We start from the raw sequence: 22,882 nt of genomic DNA, 5'->3' as shown, positions 1-22,882 counted from the left end.
TGAACTGAGAACTAACCTTATATATTTAAAAATATAGGGGATTTCATTGGTTGTTTATTTATACTTTTTTCAAAATAAATTTAAAAAAGTTTTCCCAGAGGCCTCCTTGGCAAAGTGAAAGTACACAGTCTTCTGTGAGCAGTATAATTTGCTAGTATTTGAAGCCAATACGTTTCTGTGTGACTGAGGTAAAACTTGACATCACTCTCTGTTCAGGACCTTTTCTTGTTTAATCACAGAGCAACAATATGACCATGCCCATTTGAATGCATTTTCCTTCTTATTGTAGAGGTTTTGAAATTAAATGTTGTGTTGTACTGCTAAAAGTATTATGATAGACTGTTTTATTGAATAGACACATAAACTAAAATTCTAAAGGAAATACAATTTTAATATCACATAACTTTTGCAAGATGAACGCTACAATAAAATGTATATGACAGTAGAACTTTACAGTGACAATATCTAAACTACAAAACAAAATAAAGTTTTGACATGCAAAGCAGATAATGTGATACTGAAGTCTCAAAGCTTATTCACAAAAGTAATAAAGCGCCTAGATTTAATTTTAAATAAAATATTGGAACACAAACTCCATAAGATAACAATATGTATTAGGTGTTAGTATCATCCATATGAAATTTCTACAGCTTTTGAAACATATTATACAAAATAAATAATATATTTATATGAATATCTACAATGGTTGATTTACATGAACTCAACCAAGAATATCAAATTACCAAATATGAATACAGAGGAGGTGAAAAAAATTTAGATTACTTAAAATAGGCAGAACACAAGATACAATACTTAGGCTTACATTACAAATGGAGTGCAATCAAAAGCACAGCGGTTGTTATCTATTGCACAATCTTGTGCAAACAATAACACACAATTTGATATTGCAGGGGGGTGGTTACATGTTTTAATCAAAGCATCTTAATGTGGCCAACAGTTTTTTTTAGAATGCCCTATATGGTTAATGGATATCACAGGAAGAGCTAGTAGTGCGCTCATTATGCTCATATTTGCACTTTTTGGGGATTTTCAACCCAAGCAATATCTGATATGAATTTTACTGTGCGCCCCCATAAATGTTTAATATGCAAGTGATTTAGTGCACCCTCGCTACCCAGCATGCAGATGTTAGCACTCCTCAGACTGATGCTCGAGCACTAAAAAAAATAACTTTTGACTTTTGAAAAGAGAGCAAAAATAGAAGCTATTGATTGCATTAGAAGAATGTTAACACATAGGAGCACTAATATGTTTGCTCTCCACTTGTAATCTAGTCCTTATTGAGATAACTCTTAATAGTAAGTCATTAAACAAAACCTGAACTCTTCCTGATTCCTGCGCAACCCCTGTCCACCAATTAAAATACAGTCTGCATGGATAGTGTTGGAGATTGCACACTGGTATGAATGAGCAGTATGAGCTGCTGGTGTAGTGTAAGACACCACCACTGAGAGGCTGCATTTGGTTGTTCACAATACAAAAGTGAGTATCCAAGCACTCCCCATGCTAAACAAAGACTATAAAATAGGAATATAATAGTGGATCTCATCTAGCTTAGATATTACATCTGAACATCCAGACTAGCAATTATTAAGCACTTATAACCAACAAGAATGATGTTACATGCACTTTGGATATAGTATACTATATCATTCAAATAAAATGTGTAAAAAGTAAAAGTAAAAAAAAAATGCGCTTAACAGTATCATCACACTTGGCTGTAGCTTAAAGTTGCTACCTTTTTGCTAGTCCAATTCCTGGACACTTTTTAAGTTGTGTGACATGGGGGTGTGGCAGGGGTATGGTTTCACACTTTCTAGCTAAAATATCGTATTTTGTAAATTTTGGTTTACCATGAAAAACTTGAGTTGTCTAGTGATGTGAATTTATTACATGACACCATCTAAAATATAAAATTATCTTTATTTTGGCTAGACTACAATTTAGCCTTGGCAATCTATCGCAATTAGCACTCTTGTGATGATGTTAGCACAAGTTTTGTGCCTGGAGTTTTTTGCTGGTGTTGCATGTTGAAATGATCAAGTTTACGTTCGAGCCGTATTAAACTAGAGTGATACATTTTGTGCATTGATTTTAAAAGTGATTCCCGTAGCATAACTGTTCTTGCACTAAGCATTCTGTTTGTTAATTGACATCATTGCTAAAAAAGTATAAAAGAGTACTTTTACGCTTTAAACATTGACTGTATTGCTTATGACAGCAAGCCGGCAAAATATTATAAACTGCCGACATCATTGTTAACAGGTGGCATCACCGAGAGGCATTTTAATATACTTCTGAAAATCATCTTAAAGTAAAGGATCCATTTGTAATATATAGCAACAAGCCTAATTAATAAACCTATGTACCCCTAAACTGACATAACCCACCAACACAAACGAACCCTACACAACTTAACCCATAAACTGCCAATAACCCACTACAATAAACTTCCTAACCTATTAACCCCTAAAATGCTAATAGCCCACCACAATAAACTTTCTAACCTATTTAACCCCTAAACTGTCAATAGCCCAAATCAATAAACCTCCTAAACTATTAACCCCAAAACTACCAATAGACTACAGCAATAAACCGTACACTACTTTTCCTAAATGGTGATTTTAAAGCTACAGTATGCACACAATTTAAAAGTGGATAACGTGACAGTTTCATTGATCACACTAAGTTAAAATGGATCTGGATGTGGAAAGGAGAGGGTGTTGTACACACTAAGAGATTGCATTCTCATCGCCTTCATTCCATTATCATTTCATCTAGTGTGTCTGTTACAAATGAACTGTCAGATACAGACAATCAGTGTGAGAGAGCATGCTTTGGCACTTTAAGTGTTCTCATTTTGGCTGAACTTTGATATAACCTGCTTATGTGACATTGAACTGAACCTTTTGTGCCATATAGCATTAATAATACAGTACTGTATTTCCCATAGTGCTTTTTAAACATGTTTTATAGTAATAGACCAAGTTTGATCTCACCAATGTTTTATGAGGTTTAAATAAAATTATACTGATAATTTTTTCACTGCAAGTGCTGCTTGTGTAATTCTTTTTAATGTCTATTTATACATATAGGTATTTATTTCTTCTTTACTTTTTTGACCTACACTACTTAATCCATAAACCACCTCAATCCCCAGTGTAAGAAATCATCTAAACCTATTAACCACTAAACTGCCAAACCCCAATGCAAGAACCCCACTAACCTATTAACCCCTAAATCAAAACAACCCCTCAATGCAAACTCCCCCTACACTACTTAAAGGGACACTGAACCCAAAAATGTTCTTTCGTGATATATAGAGCATGCAATTTTAAGCAACTTTCTAATTTACCCCTATTATCAATGTTTCTTCGTTCTCTTGCTATCTTTATATAAAAAAGAAGGCATCTAAGCTTTTTTCTTGGTTCAGAACTCTGGACAGCAGTTTTTGATTGGTGGATGAATTTATCCACCAATCAGCAAGGACAACCTAGGTTGTTCACCAAAAATGGGCTGGCATCTAAACTTACATTCTTGCATTTCAAATAAAGATTCCAAGAGAATGAAGAAAAATTGATAATAGGAGTAAATTATAAAGTTGCTTAAAATTTCATGCTCTATCTGAATCACAAAAGACAAATGTGGGTTCAGTGTCCCTTTAACTACCTAACAGCTAACCTTACAAAGACCCCTAACAACCCTAAGTTACACAAAATAGCAAAAACTAAAATTACCACAAAAAAATACCAAAAACATCCCACTACCAAATATAACACCCTCCAGTTATGCCTATCCTAAAAATAAAGTCCCCTTAGAAAAAGAAGCCCACACCAAAGAAAAAAACACTATACTAACACTAAAACCTACTTTAACAATTGCCCTTACAATGGTATTTTGTAGTTTATTGCCCTAAAGTGATTCCAGCTCTTTTACATTTAAAATAAAAAATCCCTATTCTAATATCAAAGTAACTGCCCAACCCCCCAAATGAAAGCTATCTTAAAAATCTCTAACAATTGCCCTGATAAGGGCATTTTGTAAAGCATTGCCCTAAAGTGATTTAGCTATTTTACATAAAACTATTCTAAAAGAACACAATGCCCTAAAGAGATCAATCTCTTTTCCATTGACAAAAAAATCCCTATTCTTAAAACAATTACTAAGTAAAAAAAAAAACCATCTTAAAAAAAGTTGCCCTGAAAAGGGCATTTGGTAGGGTATTGACCTAAGAAGAGCATTTAGTAGGGCATTGCCCTAAAGCCGATAAAGCTCTTTTAAGAATAAAACAAAATACCCTGTTATTAAGAAAATCCTTCCCTGAAAAAAAACACCACCTCAAAAAAATCCTAACTCTAAACTGCAAAGTTTCTACTCACCCAACCAGAATCCAGCTCTTATGTGTTCCTCTTCATCCAGGCGGCAGTCCACCTTCATGTAAAAGAGCTGTAATCACTTTAGGGGAATGCCCTTCTCAGGGCAATTGTTAGAGTAGGTTTTAGTGTTAGCATTGGGTTTTTCATTTTTGAGTGGGCTTTTTTTAAGGGGACTTTAGTTTTTTTAAATGTGTTTATTTTTTTATAATTTTAGTGTGTTTTTTTTGGTGGTTTAGGAGTTAATAGGTTAGCCGGGTTTGATTGGGCTGGGATGAGGGCACATAAGGGGTTAACATTTTAGAGTAGCATTATATTATTAATATTTTTTTTTTCTCTTTATTAGTAAAGTATGGCGAAGACGTGCTATAGATGTAGGCGTTCTGTGGGAGTTAGCTGGTTATTTCAGGGGAGTAACCTGCATTTTAATTGGGATATATTACCAGCAGTGCAATATATTTCAATCTCTGTAGTGCAGGTTACAGGTAGGGTTTTAGCCATGTTTATCTTACTACCTTTTCAGTGGCAAGACTTTACAGTGTGATGCAGACAAGTGTAGGTACAGTTACAGTTAGGTTACACAGGCATTATTTGAAGTGTTCCTACACAGAAATCGTTTTTGATTTCACTGAGCACACTGTCTGTGCAGTGAAGGTATACTTCAAATACGCACCCCATCCCCATTTGCTGGCTCTTTGCGAGTACGCCCCTTTTATTTAAATATATAGACAGATCAACAGACTACAAGCCTGGCGAACACAAGCAGGTAGTTTCTCGTTGGTCTGTCAATGTTTTAAATATAGGGGCTTTAGCATGAGAGAGAGAGAGAATGAGAGAGAGATAGAGTGCATTTGTGAGACAGTTGGAAAGTTAGAGTGTTAGGAGAATTTGTGTCAGATAGTAATGTTTGTTTAGGAGTTTGCTCTTTGGCCAGTGAATGGAGAGCAGCTATGCAGACTGGGGACAGACCCCCTCAGATGTTTCACTACTGTTGGTGGAAGGAGATGCTGAGAGAACCTCTGAGGTGGCAGTCGTTGGTGTCTCAGGAGCCATTGACATCCGGGAGAAGCACCATATATACTCTGGTAGGGACAAAGATTTATTAGAGATTTAAAAATAATAAAATGCTTCTGCATTATTCAGAACTTCATTGCATCTCTAAAAGTTACAGACTTGACAATCAATTCATGTGTCACAATTTGACTTTCAAATTTTAACACTATAAGAAAATATAACACAATTAAGACTAAGCATGTTTTTTATGTTTTAAAAATATATATGTTGAAATATCTTTCAGTTAGATTATAAAAGTTATTTTTTAGTTAATTAACCTTATTTTGATAAATATAAATGTTTCATTATCCAAATATTAAATAAATATAATCATCATGTTTGCTAAATGTTAAACTTTTAAGTATTCACAATATAACTTCAGGATGTGTACAAAATTCCTAATAAGAGTTTGATGGATGCAGGTTCAATATTTGAAGTGAAAAATATTTTTTAAAATTGTGAAAATGGAAATTATTAGCAAAAATTATTGACCACTAATGAACAAACTAGTTTTATCATACTTACTTTTATAAGCGTTCCACAATTCTTCAAAACATTACATCATTTTAAAAAACATTTTAATTTTAGTTTTTAATTGAAAAGTCTTTAAATATTTTTCAAATAATAAAGAACTAATTAATTGTGCTAATAATGTAAATAAAAAGAAAAATTTCATTTTCAATATTACCAACAGTGTATGCATGAACATGTTTGCTACATTGTGGTCATTTTTATTTAACATTTAAAATGTTGCACATTTATTAAGTTTGCTAGAAAGTACTAATGCATTATGCTCAAAACATTATTTTGTTAAATTTAACATTTTTTAAAATGCTGATTTTGCTTGACCTGAATTACAACCTTAGAATACTGAATTCTGTGGTATTTGATAAATGTGGTTTGAAATTTTACATTACCAAACAATAATGCCTGCATTTCATAAAATGGCATATCATCAAAATTACATAATTGTCTCCTTCAAAATGTCATTCTTGATTTTAGACACTTAGTGTTACAATTGTTTAAAAATGTTCAAGGAATACATATTTAATATATATGAATAATATAAATGTTAATTTATTTTTACAACTCTAATATATATTTTTTACAAATGCTAGCAAATCTGTTTTATTTGTTTTTTTCTCACAGAGTCCTCACCAGAGCACAGAGCCAGTGACAAGGATAAAGAAGCACAGCTCCCACAAAGGGAGGAAGAACCATTACTGGAGGAGAAACTATGGGATATTGATGATCATTATTATCCTCATTCTGGACCTTCTTGTGGTGCAGAAAGGTCCTCCCCTCCATCCCTGTCACTGCCATCACCCCCTGCATTCTAATCATCATCAGAAGAAGCTGGCTCTTCACTTATGGAGGAGAATCCACATGCTGCTGAATTTCAGCCCTCTTCTGCTGCACCAATGTCAAAAGATACTCCTCACCCAGGCCTGGATACTACCATCACAAGCGATCCCAATAGACACAGCACCTCAACACCTTATTCCTAGTGCACACTGGAAGGGTTACTGCAGGCAACCAAAGATAAGCATCCAAATTCCAAAAGAATCCACAGCACCAAGGATATATTCACAACTTTATTGTAAAATCTGGGTCAGACAGATATTATAAGCAACGTTTCGGGTTAAAAACCCTTAATCATGCTATACAGATACACCTGTGTGTGCTCCTTAAATACACCATCATTAACCAACAACATTTTAGCTATACCAGAGCATATACCTTAAAATTCTAATACAGAAAAAATAAAACTCACATATTATCTATATGTTACATATAAATTAATTACAATGCTCTATACAACAAAGTGTATCAACATTTTTTCAGAAGGACTGCGCTGCATTTAAACACATTTTTTCCACATCCTATTTGTATACAACACTTCTATACCTTACCTATGCACAAAAACAGACATATCTAAGATAAATGACTACTCTACGTGTAATTCGACCTATGGTATTTATCTAGTAAAATGCCCCTGTTCCAAAATTTACATAGGGGAAATGACAAGGAGAGTATGAGACAGGATTAATGAACATAGGTCGAATATAAGATGCACTAATTAAGAGGCTCCTGTTTCCTCACATTTTCTAGAGGCAGACCATTCTATCAGCCAGCTTTGCTTTAAAGTCATAGATAGTGATAAAAAGGCCTAGGAGGGAAGGTAATTGGGAATTGTTGTTAAAACAAAGAGAAGTTTTTTGGATTAATAGATTAGACACCATGACCCTTAGAGGTCTCAATAAGGAGAAATATATGTCAGTTTTTGTGCATAGGCAAGGTATAGAAGTGTTGTACACAAATATAATGTAGAAATATGTGTTTAAATGCAGCACAGTTCTTTTGTAAAAAGTTGATACACTTTGTTGTTTAGAGCATTGTAATTCATTTATATGTAACCATATAGATAATAGGTGAGTGTTAATTTTTCTGTCCACTAGGTGGCAGTGTGTAATGGTGTATTCGAATTTTAAGGTATATATGCTCTGGTACAGGTAAAATGTTGTTGATTAATGAAGGTGTATTTAAGGAGCACACACAGGTGTATCTGTATAGCATGGTTAAGGGTTGTTAACCCGACACGTTGCTTATAATATCTGTCTGATGTCAGATGTTCCAATAAACTTGTGAATATATCCTTAGTGCTGTGGATTCTTTTGGAATTTGGATTACTACCATCATGAGACAGCTTGAACTAAACTTTGGAACATTAAGGCAGAATATGAGATATCGAATACCGAAATGAGAGTATACAAGAACTCAATGCCCTCTGGGCTGAGGTGAAAAACTTGCTTCAAGCTGTTACAGAATTAGCTCAAGCTTTAAGGGAGTCCCAAGTGCTGCAGGGACAATCAGGGCCAGTGCTAGGATTTTTGGCCACGCAGGTGAGGATACATTTTGGTTACAATATGGTTTGTAGATGGCGCTATAAGCTATGGGAAAAACTCAATACTACACTACGATCTACTATAAGAATACACTTGAGACAATCTATAAATATATAGAATAATAAACAATTTATTCAGATGCTAAAAAATAAAAAGAATAACAACCACATAAAATAGCACTTTAAAATCTATATGATTCAATCACAACTCATTCAGAATACACACTCATTCAAATGCAGGTTTAAACAATTCATGAATTAATATATAGACCCTTTGGTGATGTATAAAAAATTGATGTATAACAAATTGCTTTAAAAAATGACTTTTTCGTGTTAGTCGGTCTCCAGATAGAGTTTAGGATCTAAACATATATCGGGTGTTTCTACACACAGATCTCTTTTTGTAAAAAGATTTTACCCTTAATTCACACACAGTTGGTGTCTAATTTCTCCAAACAATCCTTTCTTTAGAGGGGATTTTTCCACAGTCAATTATTTCCTTAAGGGGTTTTTTGTCCACAGTTAATTAATTAATTCTTGCAATTTTGTTTCTATTTGATACAACTCAGGCAAAGGTGCTTTGAGCAGAAAATATTACGATAGTGAAGGATAGATACTTAGATGTATGTGCACATACATCTAAGTATCTATCCTTCACTATCGTAATATTTTCTGCTCAAAGCACCTTTGCCTGAGTTGTATCAAATAGAAACAAAATTGCAAGAATTAATTAATTAACTGTGGACAAAAAACCCCTTAAGGAAATAATTGACTGTGGAAAAATCCCCTCTAAAGAAAGGATTGTTTGGAGAAATTAGACACCAACTGTGTGTGAATTAAGGGTAAAATCTTTTTACAAAAAGAGATCTGTGTGTAGAAACACCCGATATATGTTTAGATCCTAAACTCTATCTGGAGACCGACTAACCCGAAAAAGTCATTTTTTAAAGCAATTTGTTATACATCAATTTTTTATACATCACCAAAGGGTCTATATATTAATTCATGAATTGTTTAAACCTGCATTTGAATGAGTGTGTATTCTGAATGAGTTGTGATTGAATCGTATAGATTTTAAAGTGCTATTTTATGTGGTTGTTATTCTTTTTATTTTTTAGCATCTGAATAAATTGTTTATTATTCTATATATTTATAGATTGTCTCAAGTGTATTCTTATAGTAGATCGTAGTGTAGTATTGAGTTTTTCCCATAGCTTATAGCGCCATCTACAAACCATATTGTAACCATTTGTTTGTTTTCACTGTCTGGGAAGGAGACAGTTACTCGTAGATTGGCCAGGTGGGCTAAGCCTTAGCGCTTCACACACTTATTTACCTTTGAATTGAGGATACATTTTGACACCCCCCTCCATAGATTACATACCATCCTATTTAAAATGATTCTTCTCCCTAAACTTCTCAATATCCTGCAAAACGTTCCACTAATCTTGCTAGAGAAAGATATTCGCGTTATCAATACCTCACTTAGACAGTTCATATGGCAAGGGAAAAGATCCAAGATATCTCTTGCCAAACTTACAGCATCAAAGGACTATGGAGGCCTAGCAGTACCAAATATTAGATTCTACAACCTTAGCTTTTTAGCACGTATAGTAACGGACTGGATGTTCACTAAAAATTACATTTTAAACAACGAACTGGAACTGAACATCTGTGAACCATACCTTCCACTAGCCATGATTCACTGCCTACCAAAGAAGCTCCCAGCAAAGATCAAGAGATTTAAAACCATATATAACCCCATCAAAGCATGGTGGAAAATAACCAAAAACCTGGCAATAACCAGCATTGCTTCAAATTATCTTCCCCTGATCGGGAACCCGCAATGTCAAGCAGGTATAAATTCCACAGTCTTTAATAGATGGCATAACAATGGCCTCGACAGGAAATATTTGATAGATAGCGATAGAAAATGTATTAAAACCTTTGAGGAACTGAAGAACGAATTTAATCTTCTTAATAAAGACTTCTTCGCATACCTGCAAATAAGACATTTCACTACTGAATTAGCTAGAGAGGCAGGATGGTCCTGGGTGCTAGGTAAACTGGAAAACTGGTTAACTATGACTAAGAATGGCTACATGTCCATTGCCCCGTGCTATCACATACTTACTGTAAGCAAAGACGCCCCTATTCTGGATAAAATGGCAACGGCATGGTCTTCCTTAATACCTCAAAGCAACATTGAAATAAAAACTCTCCAGTTATCAATTAATAAAGTGGCATCAACCACATTATCTGCCACCTGGCGGGAGGCACATGTCAGACTTCTTCACAGGGCCTACTTCACCCAGGAGAAAGGCCTCAGAGTGCATAACCAACAATTTAATAAATGCCCTAAATGTTCTTTTCCAGCGGCAGATCTGATACATATGTTTTGGCAGTGTCCCAAAATCAGAAGATTTTGCAATAAGCTAGAATACTGGCTTAAAACTGTTTTGAAAATCGAAACACTTACCCTAACACTATATCAAATTATACTATGTTTAAACATAGAGAGGAGTTACCAGAGTAATGAAAAATTAATAAATCTCTCTATCCTAACCTCTAGGTATTTGATTTGTAAAAAATGGAAAATGCAAACATTACCGACTATTGCCGAAGTTAAGAATTATCTAAAAAAAACAGTGTGTACTTGAACAAAAAGATATGAATATTGACAAGGAATCGGATATAAAGAACTTCTTCAATAAATGGGCAGCTTTCATAAAAACATTCCATGAAAGGGAAATTGATTACCTGATTTTTCCATTTAAAAATTCAGAAATAGTTCTTCTTGGTATCTGGTAATTGGGGGGAGGAGGGGACAGCGAATGATGAACACCTCCTTGGGTTTTTTTTTTCTGTTTTTTTTCTCTCTCTCTTTCTCTCTCTAACCTTGCAGTATTGTTATGTGCTATATACTGTTCTGCTTTGGTCTGACCTGCTCACCTGCTTAGAGGCTGTTTTTGTCCTACTCTTGACTTGGACTTCGACTACTCTCTTGATTAAATACTTAGATCTAGTAAAGGATCAAATTGTCACAATAGAATGATCAAAAAGATACCCCCCATATAGACCTTAAAAATGTTAAGACACTATGTGCAGACTTTAGCACAACTTTGTTATGAATCAGTAGAGAATATTAAGTTGCATAAACATATGATCTCAATGACACAGTTTATTTAGTTGGGTCTCTCAGCTTTTTTTTTTTTATGTTGTTTTGTTTGTCCATTCTATATGTGACGTCATGAAGGGCATGACGTCTGAAGAATTTGTTTTGTAAAGTTAAAAAGAAAAACCACAGCAGAATATACAACTTAACTTGGTGAAATGTTAATAACACTGATAAATCTTTTTGATTTTATGTTATCTCTTTTTTTTTGTTTTCTTATGAGCCCTGCGTGGCACAAGATATGTTTTTCTTTCTTTTCTCTGTTGTATGCATTGCTGGTTATAAATAAAATAGAAAAAAAAAAAAAAAAAAAAAACTTAGAGCATGACATTTTAAGCAACTTTCTAATCAACTCCTATTTTCAATTTTCTTTGTTCTTGTGGTATCTGTATTTAAAAAGCAGGAATGTAAGCTTAGAAGCTGGCCCATTTTTTTGTTCAGCACCTGGGTAGCGCTTGCTTATTGGTGGCTAAATTCAAATCAGACAGTGGTAGTGCTGCATAGCAAATCAGACAGTGGTTTTGCTGCATAACACATCAGACAGTGGTTGTGATGCATAACACACACACACACACACACACACATATATATATATATATAGATATATAGTGTATATATATATATATATATAATATATATATATATATATATATATATATATATAAATATAAATATATATATATAATATATATTATATAAATATATTATATATTTAAATTATATATATTATATATCTATATAGTATATATATATATATACACACACACACACACATTTTATATATATATATATATATATATATATATATATATATATATATATATATACACACATGCACAGATATTTATAAAATTTTGAAAATCTAATTGATTTATTATTACCAACTGCCAGTGACAGACGTGAATGAGGGGTCAAAGTGTAAGTGACATGGAGATAGAGCCACTGACTGCCCCAGAGGACTTGCCTCCTCCATTTCTCCCTCAATGACCATGTTGTTAATAGTCTGCTGGCTCTGCAAGGCTGCGATAGTGCGCAGAACTTTTCCGGGTGAGAGCAGCTGGACACACCAGTCAGTCACTGCCTCTGAAGCTTTAGTGGGATGATCATGCCAGAAGCCAAAGTCGTCAATCCGCCATAAAGGAGCACAGAAGGGAGGGCAGCCTACAGCACATGTAATCCACCCCTGCCCTGTGTGTGGTGATTCTGAAACCAAGAAGCATCACTGCACGGGGGGCAGGGCCTGGAGGACTCAAAAGCATGTGCGGCACCTGACAGCTGACACTTCAGGCTTAGCTATATGCATTGGGGTCACGGCAGCCATCACAGCCAAGTTCTGAATAAATTTAATGACGGGCTACTTGGCAATATATGTTGTGCTGCACAGCGCACAAAGTTTTGGCTGCCTGTCTGGGGTAAAAAACTTAGTCTGCACGAGTGCACGTCAGTCACATACAAAATACAGTTTGACATGCAGACTTAGTTTTTTACCCCAAACAGGCAGCCGACACGTTGTGCATTGCGCAGCACAACATATATCACCAATAGCCTGTCATTAAATTTACTCTTGGATGCTGCCAGTTTTTAAATTGAATTAAAAAAACTCCTGCTGGCACTGGCAGCATGCTGGAAATTGGAATATCATAATTTACGTTTTAATGCACTCTGCAGGAACCAACTAAAAAAATTAAAATGTAAATTTTTTTATATATTTTAAATATATTAGTTTTGCCGCTCCAAGATTGCACCCCCCTGCTTGGGCGCATAAGGTGACTGCCTACAGTGCCTGTATGCAAGCGCCAGCCCTGGGGACAACAGACACAGCACAGTACCATCCTCAAACCCTGCACCTTCTTCTCTGCCTCCTCTTTCTGGCACACCCTCTCCTCCTACACCTGATAGTCCTCCTCCTCCTGTCCAATCTCCATCACCAATGAGGACACACTCTGTTGTAGTGTGTATAATTAAGTAAAAGACTCACACCTATGGAACATACTCAGCATTCAATCTGCTTCTATGGTACTGGGGCCATGGAGGTAAATTGTTTGAAGAGTATGTTATACAGGTGAGAATCTAGAGCATCATGACCTGCATCACAATAGGGCTTTTTTATCACATTTTTTGAATTTTAAATAAAAAACTCATATCGTAGTGTGTGGGACTATGGGCTAGATTCTAAAAAGGTATCTAGGCTGATGAGATTTTATAAGAATACTCTCCAGTCCTATTTTCCTGGTAAAATGTATGGAATGCATACATTACAAAACTGCAGAATTAAATTTGCAATTTAAAAATTATACAAAACTAATATTTGAACCATTCACACAGAAATACTCAGGCAAAAATTGTATTGTTAAGGTGCATGAAAAATTGTAACAAAACCGGTTGCAAAAAAATCTTATTTTGTCAAAAACGTTAAATTTGTATATAAATTACACAGGAATAAATCATATTTAATATGCACAGTCTAAATCGTTATTTAAGTACACTGGATGTGATAGAAAAAAAGCAAGCAGTTCATACTTAAAGGGATATGAAACCCATTTTTTTTCTTTCATGATTCAGATAGAGCATGCAATTTTAAGAAACTTTCTAATTTACTCCTTTCATCAATTTTTTTGTTCTCTTGGTATCTTTATTTTAAAAGCAGGAATGTAAGCTTAGGAGCCGACCAATTTTTGGTTCAGCGCCTGGGTAGTGCTTGCTGATTGGTGGCTAAATGTAGCTCTTTGTTTATATTGCCAGCATCGCCACCCATTGTGATGTATTGTAAAATGCCTCTCGGTTCGGCTGCCTTCAAACACTGATTTAAGAGGTTTTAAATATTTCACTGGCAATCTCATTTCTGTGACATCCCTTTTGAATATATCACCACATTGCAGCAGTTTTGATCATCAGGACAGAGAGAGAGAGACTATGAGATATAGACAGAGAGAGAGAGAGAGAAAGAAAGAAAGAGTTCAACAGATCAAGAGAGAGAAAGATGCATTGATAGACTAGGAGAAAGATTTAATCATACAGAGAAACATATTAAAATTTAAATAGAGAAATATTTCAATCAATTTACAGAAAAAGAACAATTGCAAAAGAGAGACTATACGATGAAGAGACTGTGGGGCATATGTATCAAGCTCCGAATGGAGCTTGATGCCCCGTGTTTCTGGCGAGTCATTAGACTCGCTAGAAACAGCAGTTATGAAGCATTGGTCACAAAGACCGCTGCTCCATAACCTGTCCGCCTGCTCTGAGCAGGCGGACAGACATCGCAGGAAATCAACCCGATCGAGTACAATCGGGTTGATTGACACCCCCCTGCTGGTGGCCAGACCTTAATAACTATGTGCCTATGGGCCTGATAAGCTAAAGCTCTCCGCTCTGGTGAAATGACCTAAGGAGTCTCATCAGTACGGCAATTGCCTCAGATAATTTTAGAAACGCAATTTTTTTTGTGAGAGAGTAAAAGAGAGACAAAAATAGAAATATAAAAATCGTGTGTATAATACACAACAAAAGAAAAACTAATACTAAAGAGTGAGACATTAAGACACATTATATCATTGATAACTATGCATGCATACTTGCCACCAACACCGTAGGCACGGAGGAACCCTCAACAACCTTTTCCTGAGCTATGAGAGAAAAGAGGTTCAAATTAACTGTCATATGAATGCAAAATAACAATAACATTAACTTGTTTATCTTATACAACAAGGATTAAACATTTTAAACGGTTAAAATAAGGCTTCATGTACTAAGCTGCTCCAGAGCCCTTGCGGGCCAGGTTTACTATGATCCTGATGTAATTTTGTTGCTTTAAAATGTTTATTTTTAAATTAGATAAACATTGTAAATACTTGAACAAAAAATAACATACAAACTGTTGCATCTGTGAAAAAGCAAGCATAAAAAGGCTCCACATTTCATTTTGTTGAAACAGTGCAATGCTTTTCAGATATTCTTAGCAATGTTATTGAATCACATAATATGATATTTTATTTTAAATACATAATTTTCTTGCATAAATATAGTTTATTTATAATATGTTTAATATTGTGTAAAATTATAAATTATTTTTTAAAATTAAATTAAATAAAAATATGCAAACGGCTAGATTACGAGTCTTGCGTTAGGCCTAAAAAGCAGCGTTGGCCGGTCCCAATGCTGCTTTTTAATGCCCGCTGGTATTACGAGGTACAGGTGTACCGCTCACTTTTTTGGCCAGACTCGGAAATACCGCAAATCCAGTTACGTCAATTGCGTATCCTATTTCTTCAATGGGACTTGCATAGCACCGGTATTACGAGTCTTCTAAAAAGTGAGCGGTAGACCCTCTCCTGTCAAGACTGGTACCACATTTAAAAGTCAGTAATTAAGAGTTTTACACTAAAACGCTGTAGCATAAAACTCTTAACTAAAGTGCTAAAAAGTACACTAACACCCATAAACTACCTATTAACCCCTAAACCGAGGCCCCCCAACATCGCAAATACTTTAAAAGCAATTTTACCCCCTAATCTGCTGGACCGGACATTGCCGCCACTATAATAAATATATTAACCCCTAAACCGACGCACTCCCGCCTAGCAAACACTAGTTACATTTTATTAACCTCTAATCTGCCGTCCCTAACATCGCTGACACCTACCTACATTTATTAACCCCAATCTGCAGCCCCCAACTTCGCTGCCACTATATTAAAGTTATTAACCCCTAAATCTAAGTCTAACCCTAACCCTAACCCCCCCTAATTTAAATATAATTTAAATAAATATAAATAAAATAACTATCATTAACTAAATTATTATTTAAAACTAAATACTTACCTATAAAATAAACCCTAAGCTAGCTACAATATAACTAATAGTTATATTTTAGCTAGCTTAGGGTTTATTTTTATTTTACAGGCAAGTTTGTATTTATTTTAACTAGGTAGAATAGTTATTAAATAGTTATTAACTATTTAATAACTACCTAGCTAAAATAAAGACAAAAGTACCTGTAAAATAAAACCTAAGTTACAATTACACCTAACACTACCACTATAATTAAATTAATTCCCTAAATTAAATAAAATTATCTAAAGTACAAAAAAACAAACACTAAATTACAGAAAATAATAAAAAAATTACAAGATAACTAATTACACCTAATCTAATCCCCCTAACAAAATAAAAAAGCCCCCCCAAAATAAAAAAAGCCATACCCTACACTAAATTACAAATAGCCCTTAAAAGGACCTATTGCGGGGCATTGCCCAAAAGTAATCAGCTCTTTTACCTGTAAAAAAAATTACAGATCCCCCCAAACATTAAAACCCAGCACCCACACAATCAACCCTACTCTAAAACCCACCCAATACCCCCTTAAAAAAACCTAACACTAACCCCCTGAATATCACCCTACTGGGAGACGTCTTCATCCAACTGGGCAGAAGTGGTCCTCCAGACGGGCAGAAGTCTTCATCCAAGCCGGGCAGAAGTGTTCCTCCAGACGGGCAGAAGTCTTCATCCAGACGGCAACTTCTATCTTCATCCATCCGACGCGGAGCGGGTCCATCTTCAAGACATCCGACGTGGAGCATCCTCTTCATCCGGAGTCTTCTTACTAAATGACGGTACCTTTAAGTGACGTCATCCAAGATGGCGTCCCTTCAATTCCGATTGGCTGATAGAATTCTATCAGCCATTCGGAATTAAGGTTGAAAAAATCCTATTGGCTGATGCACTTAAAGGTACCGTCATTTAGTAAGAAGACGGATCAAGAGGAAGCTCCGCGTCGGATGTCTTGAAGATGGACCCGCTCCGTGCCGGATGGATGAAGATAGAAGATACCGTCTGGATGAAGACTTCTGCCCATCTGGAGGACCACTTCTGCCCGGCTTGGATGAAGACTTCTGCCCGTCTGGAGGACCACTTCTGCCTGGTTGGATGAAGACGTCTCCCTGTAGGGTGATCTTCAGGGGGTTAGTGTTAGTTTTTTTTAAGGGGGTATTGGGTGGGTTTCAGAGTAGGGTTGGTTGTGTGGGTGGTGGGTTTTAATGTTGGGGGGATTTGTATTTTTTTTTACAGGTAAAAGATCTGATTACTTTGGGGCAATGCCCCGCAAAAGGCCCTTTTAAGGGCTATTTGTAATTTAGTGTAGGGTAGGACTTTTTTATTTTGGAGGGCTTTTTTATTTTGTTAGGGGGATTAGATTAGGTGTAATTAGTTTAAAAATCTTGTAATTTTTATATTATTTTCTGTAATTTAGTGGGGTTTTTTTTGTACTTTAGATAATTTTATTTAATTTAGGGAATTAATTTAATTATAGTGGTAGTGTTAGGTGTAATTGCAACTTAGGTTAGGTTTAATTTTACAGGTATATTTGTATTTATTTTAGCTAGGTAGTTATTAAATAGTTAATAACTATTTAATAACTATTGTACCTAGTTAAAATAAATACAAACTTGCCTGTAAAATAAAAATAAACCCTAAGCTAGATACAATTTAACTATTAGTGTTAGGTGTAGACATAAATGTATTTTCCCCATAGGAATCAATGGGGCTGCGTTAGGAGCTTTACACTGCTTTTTTGCAGGTGTTATTTTTTTTTTTCAGCAGGCTCTCCCCCATGGATTCCTATGGGGAAATTGTGCACGAGCACGTTCAGCCAGCTCACCGCTAACGTAAGCAGCGCTGGTATTGAGGTGAGATGTGGAGCAAAATTTTGCTCTACGATCACTTTTTTGCGGTTAACGCCGGGTTTGTAAAAACCCATAATACCAGCGTTGTCTGTAAGTGAGGGGTGAGCATAAACTGCTCGTTAGCACCGCATAGCCTCTAACGCAAAACTCGCAATCTAGGTGAAACTTTTTAAAATTATGCTTTATTTTATTTAGATTTTGTAAAAAAAATGTTAAAACAATTAATTTAAAAGGTTGTGGATATGGTTAAATAAGCAATGAACATGATTTCTTTGAGGAAACTTAATTATTCCAGTGTTTAAAGTGAATGTCAACTTTCATGATAAAGTGCCCGGTCTGCCCATCTGGAGGACCACTTCTGCCCGGCTTGGATGAAGACTTCTGCCCGTCTGGAGGACCACTTCTGCCTGGTTGGATGAAGACGTCTCCCGGTAGGGTGATCTTCAGGGGGTTAGTGTTAGTTTTTTTTAAGGGGGTATTGGGTGGGTTTCAGAGTAGGGTTGGTTGTGTGGGTGGTGGGTTTTAATGTTGGGGGGGATTTGTATTTTTTTTTACAGGTAAAAGATCTGATTACTTTGGGGCAATGCCCCGCAAAAGGCCCTTTTAAGGGCTATTTGTAATTTAGTGTAGGGTAGGACTTTTTTTATTTTGGAGGGCTTTTTTATTTTGTTAGGGGGATTAGATTAGGTGTAATTAGTTTAAAAATCTTGTAATTTTTATATTTTCTGTAATTTAGTGGGGTTTTTTTTGTACTTTAGATAATTTTATTTAATTTAGGGAATTAATTTAATTATAGTGGTAGTGTTAGGTGTAATTGTAACTTAGGTTAGGTTTAATTTTACAGGTATATTTGTATTTATTTTAGCTAGGTAGTTATTAAATAGTTAATAACTATTTAATAACTATTGTACCTAGTTAAAATAAATACAAACTTGCCTGTAAAATAAAAATAAACCCTAAGCTAGATACAATTTAACTATTAGTGTTAGGTGTAGACATAAATGTATTTTCCCCATAGGAATCAATGGGGCTGCGTTAGGAGCTTTACACTGCTTTTTTGCAGGTGTTGTTTTTTTTTTTCAGCAGGCTCTCCCCCATGGATTCCTATGGGGAAATTGTGCACGAGCACGTTCAGCCAGCTCACCGCTAACGTAAGCAGCGCTGGTATTGAGGTGAGATGTGGAGCAAAATTTTGCTCTACGATCACTTTTTTGCGGTTAACGCCGGGTTTGTAAAAACCCATAATACCAGCGTTGTCTGTAAGTGAGGGGTGAGCATAAACTGCTCGTTAGCACCGCATAGCCTCTAACGCAAAACTCGCAATCTAGGTGAAACTTTTTAAAATTATGCTTTATTTTATTTAGATTTTGTAAAAAAAATGTTAAAACAATTAATTTAAAAGGTTGTGGATATGGTTAAATAAGCAATGAACATGATTTCTTTGAGGAAACTTAATTATTCCAGTGTTTAAAGTGAATGTCAACTTTCATGATAAAGTGCCCGGTTTTTAAAAAAAACTATTAAAAACAGGGGTACTTTCATTCATGAAAGTTTACATTGCACAGGATTTTACAAATACTTTCTTCTCTGGAAATGCCGGATCGCCGACCCCCCCCCGCCAGCTTCTTCCTGCTGCACTTACACAGCAATGACGAAACCGGCTTCCTCCAATCACGGCGTGGCCTCACCAGATGGATGCTACTGGGAGGGGGGGGAGCCATGATTGGAAAGAGCCGGTTTCGTCATTGTTGATTAAGTACATAATTACCTGCTATTTTCTTAGGTAAAAGAGCTGTTTAACTTAGGGCAATGCCCTACAAAAAGTCCCTTTTAAGGGCTATTGGTAGTTTAGTGTTAGATTAGGAGGTGTTTTTATTTTGGGGGGGCTTTTTTATTTTTATAGGAGTATTAGATTAGGTTTAATTTTAATTTTTCTATTTTTGATAAAAAAAAAAAATTCTGTTATTTTAGACTTTTTTATTTTTTGTAATTTTAGAGTTATTTATTTTAATTTAATCTTATTTTTTTAAGTAATGTTAGTTTTTTTATTTAATGTAATTGGGGTTAATTTAGGGGGTGTTAGGTTAGGGGGCTTAGTGATTAGATTAGTTATCTGCATTGTGGGGGGTGGCGGTTTAGGAGTTAATAGGTTAATTAGGTTTATTGAGATGTGAGGGGTGGCGGTTTAGTGGTTAATAGTGTAATTAGGTATTTTGCGATGTGGGGGAAGGCAGATTAGGGGTTAACACATGTATTAGGTAGATTGTAAAGTGGATGAATAGCAGTTTAGGGGTTAATAGTTTTATTATTAGTTATGTGTGTTTACGCACATTTCGGGACATCGCCAGTTTATTTGACTTATGGCAGGTTATGAACTGCCGGTGCTATTTGTGATTCCCGATGTGCAAGGTGAATTTACGGGCAATGAGGGTTTCAGCAGTATGTAATCTTGCCCATGATATCTAAATGTATCAAGTTTATCTCCTTTAATAAAATCCTTCTTACCTTGATAACCTTCTGATGGTATATTGATGCATATAGATGAAGGATACATTCTTCTGGCTGGGATATGTCAGAGTCTTATTTTGGATATTTATCTTTGAAGTGTAAATACATTTACAGATTTTTTTATAAATGTTATACATTTTTAAAAGAAGAGGGGAAAACAAAACATGTCTACAATTTAATTTACAACAAAAATTCATTAACTCAATACACAAAATGATACAATGATATGCTGTTAACCTTGTAAAGTATTTTTGAATTAATGTTGCTCTGACATTGGCTTCTTCCTCCAGGCCTGGCTCTCCTCTTCCTCATTATCCCTTTCAATTAGTTGCTCAGGAACCTGGAGGTCCTGCAGCCGTCCTCCTTGCTTGGCTAGTTTATGAAGGATGTTGCAGGCAATCACAATCTTCACAACCTTCTCAGGACTGTACTGTAGATCCCCATCAGACCAATCAAGACACTGAAATGCATCTTAAAGTGAATGTCAATTTTGATGCTAAAGTGCCCGGTTTTTAAAAATTCGATTAAAAACAGGGGCACTTTAATTCATCAAAATTTACATTTCACTCCTGTTGTGAAAAAAAAACCTTACCTTTTAAACTTGACAGCAGCTCCAGCTTCCTCCGGTCATTGCAAGCCATTTCTGACCTCAGAAATGATGGAAAGGTCATCCTACAAACACGGCTTCCCCCCCGGGGGAATCAGTGTCTGATTCAATGCCTTGATTGGAGGAAGCGGGATTCCTCATTTTAGACCCAGGAAGAGGCTTTGCGATGGGTGGAGGAAGCTGGAGTTGCTGTGAAGATTAAAAGGTAAGTTTTTTTCACAACAGGAGGGAAATGTAATTTTTTATGAATTAAAGTGCCCCTGTTTTTAATCAAATTTTTAAAAACTGGGCACTTTAGCATCAAAATTGACATTCACTTTAAGGAGCTCAAGCAATCGCTCTATAACAGCTCTTAAGGAGCTCAAGCAGTCTCTCTATAACAGCTCTTAAGGAGCTTAAGCAGTCTCTCTATAACAGCTCTTAAGGAGCTCAAGCAGTCTCTCTAAAACAGCTCCTAAGGAGCTCAAGCAGTCTCTCAATAACAGCTCTTAAGGAGCTCAAGCAGTCTCTCTAAAACAGCTCCTAAGGAGCTCAAGCAGTCTCTCTATAACAGCTCTTAAGGAGCTCAAGCAGTCTCTCTAAAACAGCAAAGCATCTTAAGGAGCTCAAGCAGTCTCTCTATAACAGCAACGCATCTTAAGAAGCTCAAGCAGTCTCTCTATAACAGCAAAGCATCTTAAGGAGCTCAAGCAGTCTCTCTATAACAGCAAAGCATCTTAAGAAGCTTAAGCAGTCTCTCTATAACAGCAAAACATCTTAAGGAGCTCAAGCAGTCTCTTTATAACAGCAAAGCATCTTAAGGAGCTCAAGCAGAGCCTCTCTATAACAGCAAAGCATCTTAAGGAGCTCAAGCAGTCTCTCTATAACAGCAAAGCATCTTAAGGAGCTCAAGCAGTCTCTCTATAACAGCAAAGCATCTTAAGGAGCTCAAGCAGTCTCTCTATAACAGCAAAGCATCTTAAGGAGCTCAAGCAGTCTCTCTATAACAGCAAAGCATCTTAAGGAGCTCAAGCAGTCTCTCTATAACAGCAAAGCATCTTAAGGAGCTCAAGCAGTCTCTCTATAATAGCAAAGCATCGTAAGGAGCTCAAGTAGTCTCTCTATAACAGCAAAGCATCTTAAGGAGCTCAAGCAGTCTCTCTATAACAGCAAAGCATCTTAAGGAGCTCAAGCAGTCTCTCTATAACAGCTCTTAAGGAGCTCAAGCAGTCTCTGATTCAATGCCTTGATTGGAGGAAGCGGGATTCCTCATTTTAGACCCAGGAAGAGGCTTTGCGATGGGTGGAGGAAGCTGGAGTTGCTGTGAAGATTAAAAGGTAAGTTTTTTTCACAACAGGAGAGAAATGTAATTTTTTATGAATTAAAGTGCCCCTGTTTTTAATCAAATTTTTAAAAACTGGGCACTTTAGCATCAAAATTGACATTCACTTTAAGGAGCTCAAGCAATCGCTCTATAACAGCTCTTAAGGAGCTCAAGCAGTCTCTCTATAACAGCTCTTAAGGAGCTTAAGCAGTCTCTCTATAACAGCTCTTAAGGAGCTCAAGCAGTCTCTCTAAAACA

Source organism: Bombina bombina, chromosome 3 (assembly GCF_027579735.1).
Source record: "Bombina bombina isolate aBomBom1 chromosome 3, aBomBom1.pri, whole genome shotgun sequence".
NCBI lineage: Eukaryota > Metazoa > Chordata > Amphibia > Anura > Bombinatoridae > Bombina > Bombina bombina.
The sequence above is the reverse complement of the archived record's forward strand: the minus strand, read 5'-3'. Positions refer to the sequence as shown.